Source organism: Salmo salar, chromosome 01 (genome assembly GCF_965601325.2).
Source record: "Salmo salar chromosome 01, fSalSal1, whole genome shotgun sequence".
Classification (NCBI taxonomy): Eukaryota; Metazoa; Chordata; class Actinopteri; order Salmoniformes; family Salmonidae; genus Salmo; species Salmo salar.
Window position 1 is genome coordinate 35,139,192 of NC_138291.1, and position 10,654 is coordinate 35,149,845.

The 10,654-nt window shown below is 45.1% G+C and overlaps 1 pseudogene; it reads right to left on the minus strand.

Annotated features, from left to right (window-relative positions):
* Positions 1-805: 805 nt before the first annotated feature.
* On the minus strand, positions 806-1,963 carry LOC106601673 (uncharacterized protein C14orf132 pseudogene; annotated as a pseudogene).
* Positions 1,964-10,654: the final 8,691 nt, after the last annotated feature.

Below are 10,654 nucleotides of genomic sequence, written 5' to 3' on the forward strand. Positions count from 1 at the left end.
TGACCACAACACTTTCACCCAGTTGTCCTCTGAATCATTCTGATGTTCATTGGCAAACTTCAGACGGGCATGTATATGTGCTTTCTTGAGCAGGGGGACCATGCGGGCGCTGCAGGATTTCAGTCCTTCACGGTGTAGTGTGTTACCAATTGTTTTCTTGGTGACTATGGTCCCAGCTGCCTTGAGATCATTGACAAGGTCCTCCCGTGTAGTTCTGGGCTGATTCCTCACCATTCTCATGATCATTGCAACTCCACGAGGTGAGATCTTGCATGGAGCCCCAGGCCGAGGGAGATTGACAGTTCTTTTGTGTTTCTTCCATTTGCGAATAATCGCATCAACTGATGTCACCTTCTCACCAAGCTGCTTGGCGATGGTCTTGTAGCCCATTCCTGCCTTGTGTAGGTCTACAATCCTGTCCCTGACATCCTTGGAAAGCTCTTTGGTCTTGGCCATGGTGGAGAGTTTGGAATCTGATTGATTGATTGCTACTGTGGACAGGTGTCTTTTATACAGGTAACAAGCAGAGATTAGGAGCACTCCCTTTAAGAGTGTGCTCCTAATCTCAGCTCATTACCTGTATAAAAGACACCTGGGAGCCAGAAATCTTTCTGATTGAGAGGGGGTCAAATACTTATTTCCCTCATTAAAATGCAAATCAATTTATAACATTTTTGACATGCGGTTTTCTGGATTTTTTTGTTTTTATTCTGTCTCTCACTGTTCAAATAAACCTACCATTAAAATTATAGACTGATAATTTCTTTGTCAGTGGGCAAACGTACAAAATCAGCAGGGGATCAAATACTTTTTTCCCTCACTGTATACTTCAATGTCTTTGTGAGAGGTTTGTTATAAAAAAGTGAAATGTCATTGATAGATGTACTGTGGTGTAATAAATAATGTTTCAGATGCAGATTTAGCAGAGTAAATTATATGGTGGAGTGATTTTCTTATTGGACCATAAACTGGTGTGGCATTGCTACAGAAACTGAGAAGCAAAAACAGTTGTAGGGTGTTTCAGGAATGTTTCATTAAAGCCAGTGTCCGTTGGTCCATTTTCTGTCGATTTACAAAGGAAAGATAATAATTTGAGCGTTCTTTTGACAGAACAGATAATGAACTGTAAGAAGCTGAGCCCATGGCTAATGCAGAAGTATTCCCAGCGTCACTTAAATGTTTTAAGATTCACGTCTCTGTTCATCCAAATAATTAAGCAGCACTCCTCTTAATTGCCTCTCATCTATCTGGGGGACATTTAAGATGGTCCGGTTCACCCTGTCCGTATCTTATCCCCTTCAGCACCACAATGCAACACAACAACATTCAGGAGCGTGATGTCTACTGAAAGTTAGGCGACTAAAGTTGAAAATACCATTCAGACTTCAGTTGAACTTGTATACTGTTCCTATCCCGAAACGTTGAGTTTTTTTAATTGAAAGTGAATGTTGCTGAAGCTTCAACTAAAGAAACCCCACACCACAGTCAGCGTTTGCATCCCGGAGCCCTTTGGTCATACATTATGTGATATTTATCCTTTGTCTTTTATCACGTTCCCCTATGGGGAGGCTCACAAATTTTTGTCTTGGTGGACAGGAAGGCAAGATGGATCAGAAGGTGAATGCGTAGACCACTCCCACCACCACAATGTTGCCGATAGTAGCAATGATGGCAATCCAGAGCCAGATAGCGTCACTGGACGAGGACTGGTCGTCCTGCTGGGCCTGGGCTGAGGTGGCCGCAGAGGCGGCGTGGACACTGGCCGAGGAATTGAAGAGCGAGTGGTCGGCACTGTAGTTGTCATTGGGTGAGGAGTCCATGAAGGCCCCCGTCATGACTGGGATCTGCAGGACAGGGAAGGATGGAGGATGGGAGGGAGGGAGAGGGAGAGAAAGAGAGAGAGAGAGAAGATTAGATAAGAAATTAATTGACAAAACCAAAAGGTGTTATTTTATTTGATATGCAGTGTAGAGCTCTTTGCCAGTAGGTACAGAAGATTTGATCTAACATTACAGTTTCTTTCCTGTGAGTGGGAGATGTTCTTGGGTCCTGCATTAGCAAGTTAAAAGTTGAAATGAAATAGTGAATGTATCACGGCATCTTGTGGGAACAAGGTTTCTCACTTCTGGTGTGGATCCCCCCACGCACACACAGGTGCGTTTCCACCCTGGGAACTAGGGCTTAATTAACACAAAATAAATATTTAACGAGTGGGAAGTGAGAGTGATTTATTGCTTGGGACAATTAGAAGCCTGCTGAGAAGGCTGCTGGACAGCAGAGCAGAAGAAGAGAGAGAGAGTGCATCCTCTCATATGTACTGTATGTACCGTAGGAAGATAAGGAGTGCCTGAAAACGAGAGAACACTTGCTTGCTGCGAACGCTAGCTCTCAAATTAGAAAACAGATTCCTCTCCTCCAAGGGCTGTCAAAAGAACTATGCTAAAAATACTTGAGGGATGTAGAGCACTCACACTATATACACCAAAACACTCTTACTCTTTCTGCTCGCTCTCTTTCACACACACACTAATACAGTGAGAGAAAAAACACACACAGAGCACACAGTCTCATTTGAGGTCATTCCTCTCACTGAGAGAAATTAATTTTTTTATAGCATTCCGCTGCTCTACAGCCATTGGCCCCTGGTGGTGAGTAATGACATGACATATCCAATTGGGCATGATGGGAGCAGATATCTATGTATGGGGACAGTAACCTGAGGTTCTCCCCACCTAGTGATCACTCAGCCAGAAGTAAAGACTAGGGTTGACTGATGGAGAAGAACTGCCATGAGCCTTCCATCCATGGAGTCTGTCAGTTTCTTGATCTGTTCACGATAAATTTTCGCTGAAGCAGCAACCACAGCCTCCCAAATGCTGTTCAAAGAGGTGTATTGTCTTCCCTCACTGTAAATCTCACGTTTGAGAAGGGCCCACAAGTTCTCAACAGGATTTAAGTCAGGTGAGGAAGGGGGCCAGGTCGTTATTCAGGCATCTTTGAGGCCCTTGCTGGCTAGCCAAGCAGTGGAGTACTTGGATGCATGTGATGGAGCATTGTCCTGCATAAAGATCATGGCCTTCTAGAGTGCTGAGGACTTCTTCCTGTACCACTGTTTGACGAAAGAATCTTCCAGAAACTGGCAGTAGGTTTGGGAGTTGAGTTTCAGTCCATCTTCAACCCGAAAAGGTCCAACTACCTCATCCTCAATGATAGCAGCCCATACCAGTACCCCTCCTTCACCTTGCTGGCACATGACTCAAAGTGGTGCCCTGTGTCCATTACTGATCCAGCCACGGGCCCATCCATTTGGTCCATCAAGAGTCACTTTAATTTCCTCTGTCCATAAAACCTTTGAAAAATCTGTCTTCAGGTATTTCTTTGCCCAATCTTGATGCTTCAACTTGTGAATCTTATTCAGTTGTGGTCTTGTTTCAGTCTTCTTGACCTTGGCCATGTCTCTGAGCACTTAACACCTTGTACTTTTGAACACTCCAGGTAGGTTATAGTTCTGGAATACGGTGGCACTGGAGGATAATGGGTTCCTGGTAGTTTGACGTTTAATTATTCTCATGTCTTTTGCAGTTAATTTGCGCCTTTGCGCCCCAGTTGACTATTCGCAACAAAACGTTTGATTGTCCGATGGTCACGCCTCAATAGTTGAGCTATTTAAAGAGTGTCGCATCCGTCTGAAAGGCATTTTACATTTTTGGCTTTTCAGTGTCAGTTAAATCTCTTTTTTGGCCCATTTTACCTGAGGTAATGAGGCTACCTAATAATTATGCACACCTTGATTTACATTTACATTACATTTAAGTCATTTAGCAGACGCTGTTATCCAGAGCGACTTACAAAATGGTGCATTCACCTTATGATATCCAGTGGAACAACCACTTTACAATAGTGCATCTAAATCTTTTAAGGGGGGGGGGGGGGGGTTAGAAGGATTACTTTATCCTATCCTAGGTATTCCTTAAAGAGGTGGGGTTTCAGGTGTCTCCGGAAGGTGGTGATTGACTCCGCTGTCCTGGCGTCGTGAGGGAGCTTGTTCCACCATTGGGGTGCCAGAGCAGCGAACAGTTTTGACTGGGCTGAGCGGGAACTGTGCTTCCTCAGAGGTAGGGTGGCCAGCAGGCCAGTGGTGGATGAACGCAGTGCCCTTGTTTGGGTGTAGGGCCTGATCAGAGCCTGAAGGTATGGAGGTGCCGTTCCCTTCACAGCTCCGTAGGCAATCACCATGGTCTTGTAGCGGATGCGAGCTTCAACTGGAAGCCAGTGGAGAGAGCGGAGGAGCGGGGTGACGTGAGAGAACTTGGGAAGGTTGAACACCAGACGGGCTGCGGCGTTCTGGATGAGTTGTAGGGGTTTAATGGCACAGGCAGGGAGCCCAGCCAACAGCGAGTTGCAGTAATCCAGACGGGAGATGACAAGTGCCTGGATTAGGACCTGCGCCGCTTCCTGTGTGAGGCAGGGTCGTACTCTGCGAATGTTGTAGAGCATGAACCTACAGGATCGGGTCACCGCCTTGATGTTAGTGGAGAACGACAGGGTGTTGTCCAGGATCACGCCAAGGTTCTTAGCACTCTGGGAGGAGGACACAAGGGAGTTGTCAACCGTGATGGCGAGATCATGGAACGGGCAGTCCTTCCCCGGGAGGAAGAGCAGCTCCGTCTTGCCGAGGTTCAGCTTGAGCTGGTGATCCGTCATCCACACTGATATGTCTGACAGACATGCAGAGATGCGATTCGCCGCCTGGTTATCAGAAGGGGGAAAGGAGAAGATTAATTGTGTGTCGTCTGCATAGCAATGATAGGAGAGACCATGTGAGGATATGACAGAGCCAAGTGACTTGGTGTATAGCGAGAATAGGAGAGGGCCTAGAACAGAGCCCTGGGGGACACCAGTGGTGAGAGCGCATGGTGCGGAGACAGATTCTCGCCACGCCACCTGGTAGGAGCGACCTGTCAGGTAGGACGCAATCCAAGCGTGGGCCGCGCCGGAGATGCCCAACTCGGAGAGGGTGGAGAGGAGGATCTGATGGTTCACAGTATCAAAGGCAGCAGATAGGTCTAGAAGGATGAGAGCAGAGGAGAGAGAGTTAGCTTTAGCAGTGCGGAGAGCCTCCGTGACACAGAGAAGAGCAGTCTCAGTTGAATGCCCAGTCTTGAAACCTGACTGATTAGGATCAAGAAGGTCATTCTGAGAGAGATAGCAGGAGAGCTGGCCAAGGACGGCACGTTCAAGAGTTTTGGAGAGAAAAGAAAGAAGGGATACTGGTCTGTAGTTGTTGACATCGGAGGGATCGAGTGTAGGTTTTTTCAGAAGGGGTGCAACTCTCGCTCTCTTGAAGACGGAAGGGACGTAGCCAGCGGTCAAGGATGAGTTGATGAGCGAGGTGAGGAAGGGGAGAAGGTCTCCGGAAATGGTCTGGAGAAGAGAGGAGGGGATAGGGTCAAGTGGGCAGGTTGTTGGGCGGCCGGCCGTCACAAGACGCGAGATTTCATCTGGAGAGAGAGGGGAGAAAGAGGTCAAAGCACAGGGTAGGGCAGTGTGAGCAGGACCAGCGGTGTCGTTTGACTTAGCAAACGAGGATCGGATATCGTCAACCTTCTTTTCAAAATGGTTGACGAAGTCATCCGCAGAGAGGGAGGAGGGGGGGGGAGGGGGAGGAGGATTCAGGAGGGAGGAGAAGGTAGCAAAGAGCTTCCTAGGGTTAGAGGCAGATGCTTGGAATTTAGAGTGGTAGAAAGTGGCTTTAGCAGCAGAGACAGAAGAGGAGAATGTAGAGAGGAGTGAGTGAAAGGATGCCAGGTCCGCAGGGAGGCGAGTTTTCCTCCATTTTCGCTCGGCTGCCCGGAGCCTTGTTCTGTGAGCTCGTAGTGAGTCGTCGAGCCACGGAGCAGGAGGGGAGGACCGAGCCGGCCTGGAGGATAGGGGACAGAGAAAATCAAAGGATGCAGAAAGGGAGGAGAGGAGGGTTGAGGAGGCAGAATCAGGAGATAGGTTGGAGAAGGTTTGAGCAGAGGGAAGAGATGATAGGATGGAAGAGGAGAGAGTAGCGGGAGAGAGAGAGCGAAGGTTGGGACGGCGCAATACCATCCGAGTAGGGGCAGAGTGAGAAGTGTTGGATGAGAGCAAGAGGGAAAAGGATACAAGGTAGTGGTCGGAGATTTGGAGGGGAGTTGCAATGAGATTAGTGGAAGAACAGCTTCTAGTAAAGATGAGGTCAAGCGTATTGCCTGCCTTGTGAGTAGGGGGGGAAGGTGAGAGGGTGAGGTCAAAAGAGGAGAGGAGTGGAAAGAAGGAGATATAATTGATATAAGGTGTTATTCACTTTCGCCACACCCTCCCTCATTACACAAATATATATCACCTGAAAATGATTAAATCCAATAAGCATTCAAGTTTATATGGTTTGGAGTTCCAAAATGTGAATAGAAATAATGATAAGATCAGAATACTCACTTGCCTAATAATTGTGCATGCAGTGTACTGTAGCTAAATGTTTTTTAGTGATAGTAGGTTTAGCTGAATAGAGCCTAATGACAAAAATCTACATTTAGACACATCTAACATAAACACCACTATATGGCTCATTTCACCATAAAAACATCCACATCATAGCTTTGCATAACATGCAAGAATTGTTAAGGTAGTAACTTTGGAAAAACATTAGTAATCTGGTAGCACTTGTTCGCCCGGGCCTTGTCTGAACCCATTATTTCCCAGTGCACCGGCACGAGGTCAGCACAGCTAGCTGTAAGCATTAAAATTCCACCTCATGGGTGGAATGTTATTAATATTTAATAATTAATAAACATTATTTCGAAAAACCCACAGAATATCTGGTGTTTCTATGTCAAAAGGTTTTGTTATATTTCAGTCTTCTGTGATGTTTATAAAGTCTAATATTGGGATGCAAACTCCAAATTGAATAGATTTCAACTTTATATCTGACATGGAACAGGTGTCTTGTTTTTTTAAGCCCATAACAATGTGTGTGAGGTCTATACTTTGGTTTCAAAGTAGATTTGTTTAAGACTACCAAGAAACATCCTGTGTGACCCTGATTTAGCCCACTGCAGAAAAAGGTTAATGGAATGGAAAGAGAGAAACCCTGGTATGGGGCATCCCCAGGCCGCTGTGCACTTAAGCGGGCAATGAGGGCCATCTCCCATGCATCAATGTCAGGAAACCGATGCCAGTAAACTTGCATGGGTGAGTGGCTGCGTAATAGAGCTAGTCATCTGGTCACTGACCAGGGTAGGCTTAGATCTTGCGGATCTGCTGGCTAAACGGCTATAGGCGGATCTATTTTAACATTGCGAGCAGTTTATTGGTGCTATATTGGATTAGATGGAACATGCAAAGTTTGCACACTCTAAAAAATGCTGGGTTGTTTGGATGACCCAACTGCTGGGTTGCAAGCATTGGGTTACTTTGTTGGGTTGTTTTCTTTAAAAAGAGCAAGGTTGGGTTGTTGATGCTGGGTTATTGATGCTGGGTTATTGAGATATGAGCCAGCGGGTTAGATCAGAAGACTGGAGGCGTGGCTCAGTAGGGGCGTGGCTTTCAGATAGTAATTTTTGGCCACCTGTAACAGATTGGCAGTCGTGGTGAAGGAATGTGGCACAGGAAGCAGCGAGCACAGGGTAGTGGCGTATTTAATGTACACTCACTCATTAAACAAAATACTCCCACACACAGGGGAGAAAATGCACACGGCGTAAAATAGCGCCGACACGAACATGAACCGTCACAATAGAAATAATCCCGCACAACACGGAAGCGGACCAGCTAACATAAATAGCCCCGCTAATTAACCAAACTAAACACAGGTGCACAAAACCAAAAGGAAGGGAAAAACAAAAAATGGAATCAGTGGCAGCTAATAGGCCGGTGACGACGACCGCCGAGCGCCACCCGAGCAGGAGGGGGCGCCACCGTCGGTGGGAATCGTGACACCACCCATGAAAGTGGGTGGCCGGTTCATCTGTTCTGTTTTATTGTTATCACATGTTAAGGTTTATCAACACTGACACTGTAGGTCCCGTGTTGCTCAGTTGCTAGAGCATGGCGCTTGCAATGTTAGGGTTGTGTGTTTGATTCCCATGGGGGACCAGTAGGAAAAAAAAGTAGGATAATGTTGGCACTCACTACTGTAAGTCTCTCTGGATAAGAGCATCTGCTAAATTATTAAAATGTGAAATGCTTACACAAGTGTATGATTTCCTCAAGAACCTATGCGTAAACCAATGTTGGGATAGTTACAATATGTAAATAACACTGGGTGAAAAGGGTCTATATCAGGGGATGTCTTCACATGACACATTTTTGATATTCTAGAGAATACAGACCATTTCCAATCCATTTTTTTGAGATTTGTGGATATGCACCATATCCTGATAAATTCTGAATCTAGATGTGTCCTTTAGACATATATGATATTGGGATTACTCCAAATATCACACGAAGACATATCCTATGGCCGAATATGGACTCATTCAATATCCTGAGATATGTGACAACGTATTTTCACTCTTCATGTTGACAAATACTGACTGTATACATCACATATAATGCTTCTCAATATGCTGAAAATTAGGATTTCTTATGCATTTCTGAGTTCTCAGCACATGCTCAATAATTTTACAAATATGAAATCCATATTTTTCTTTCATGCACAAATCATTTTTGGATTCCCTCTGGATATCATACATGGTATGGCCAGATATTGACTCATTAGATATCCTGAGATCTATTTTTTCTCTATATGATGACAAATACTGACAGTAGGCCTATATAGTATATTTTCTCAGCACATACAATGCATATGGTCTTGACTGAGGTCCATATAAGGATCTAGAAATGCATTTGATATGCTGATGCATATTTGAGTTTTGAGGACATGCTCAATAATTTGACACAATATTTATATACAGTGCCTTCAGAAAGTATTCAGACCCTTTGATTTTTTCCACATATTGTTAGGTTACAGCCTTATTCTAAAATTGATTAAATAGTATGTTTTCCTTGTCAATCTACACACAATACCCAATAATGACAAAGCAAAACCAGATTTTTTAAATGTTTGCAAATGTATTAAAAATAAAAAACTGAAAAATACATTTACATACTGTAAGTATTCAGACCCTTTACTCAGTACTTTGTTGAAGCACCTTTGGCAACAATTACAGCCTTGAGTCTTCCTTGGTATGACGCTAGACCCTTGGCATAACTGTATTTGGGAAGGTTCTCCCATTCTTCTCTGCAGATCCTCTCAAGCTCTGTCAGGTTGGATGGGGAGTGTTGCTGCACAGCTATTTCCAGGTCTCTCCATAGATGTTCGATCGGGTACAAGTCTGGACTCTGGTTGGGCCACTCAAGGACATTCAGATACTTGTCTTGAAGCCACTCCTGTGTTGTCTTGGCTGTGTGCTTAGGGTCATTGTCCTGTTGGAAGATGAACCTTTGCCCCAGTCTGAGGTCCTGAGTGCTCTGGAGCAGGTTTTCATCAAGGATCTCTCTGTACTTTGCTCAATTCATCTTTCCCTTGATCCTGACTAGTCTCCCAGTCCCTGCCTCTGAAAATCATCCACACAGCATGATGCTGCCACCACCTTGCTTCACTGTAGGGATGGTGCCAGGTTTCCTCCTGACGTGATGCTTTGCATTCAGGCCAAAGAGTTCATTCTTGGTTTCATCAGACCAGACAATCTTGTTTCTCATGGTCTGAGAGTCTTTATATTGCCTTTTAGCAAACTCCAAGCTGGCTGTCATGTGCCTTTTACTGAGGAGTGGCTTCGTCTGGCCACTCTACCATAAAGGCCAGATTGGTGGAGTGCTGCACAGGTGGTTGTCCTTCTGGAAGGTTCTCCCATCTCCACAGACAAAATCTAGAGCTCCGTCAGAGTGATCAACGGGTTCTTGGTCACCTCCCTGACCAAGGGCCTTCCCCCCGATTGCTCAGTTTGGCAGGGCGGCCGGCTGCAGGAAGATTCTTGGTGGTTCCAAACTTCTTCCATTTAAGAATAATGGAGGCCACTGTGTTCTTGGGGATCTTCAATGCTGCTGAAATGTTTTAGTACGCATCCCCAGATCTCTGCCTCGACACAATCCAGTCTTGGAGCTCTACGGACAATTCCTTCGACCTCATGGCTTGGTTTCTGCTCTGACATGCACTGTCAACAGTGGGACCTTATAGAGACAGGCGTGTGCCTTTCCAGATCATGTCCAATCAATTGAATTTAACACAGGTGGACTCCAATCAAGTTGTAGAAACATTTCAAGGATGATCAACGGAAACAGTATGCACCTGAGCTCAATTTCGAGTCTCATAGCAAAGGGTGTGAATACTTATGTAAATACGTACTATCGAACAATTCACAACAATACACACACATTTAAAAGTAAAAGAATGGAATTAATAAATAAATAATGTAGGGGGATTGATTAAATACAGTTGAATACAGTTTATATACATATGAAATCAGTAAAACAGTATGTAAAAAAAAGCTGACTAGTGACGGCTATTTAACAGTCTGATGGCCTTGAGACAGAAGCTGTTTTTCAGTCTCTCGGATGGACCTATATTGACATCGACTTCTGGATGTTAGCAGGGTGAACAGGCCGTGACTCGTGTGGTTGATGTCCTTGA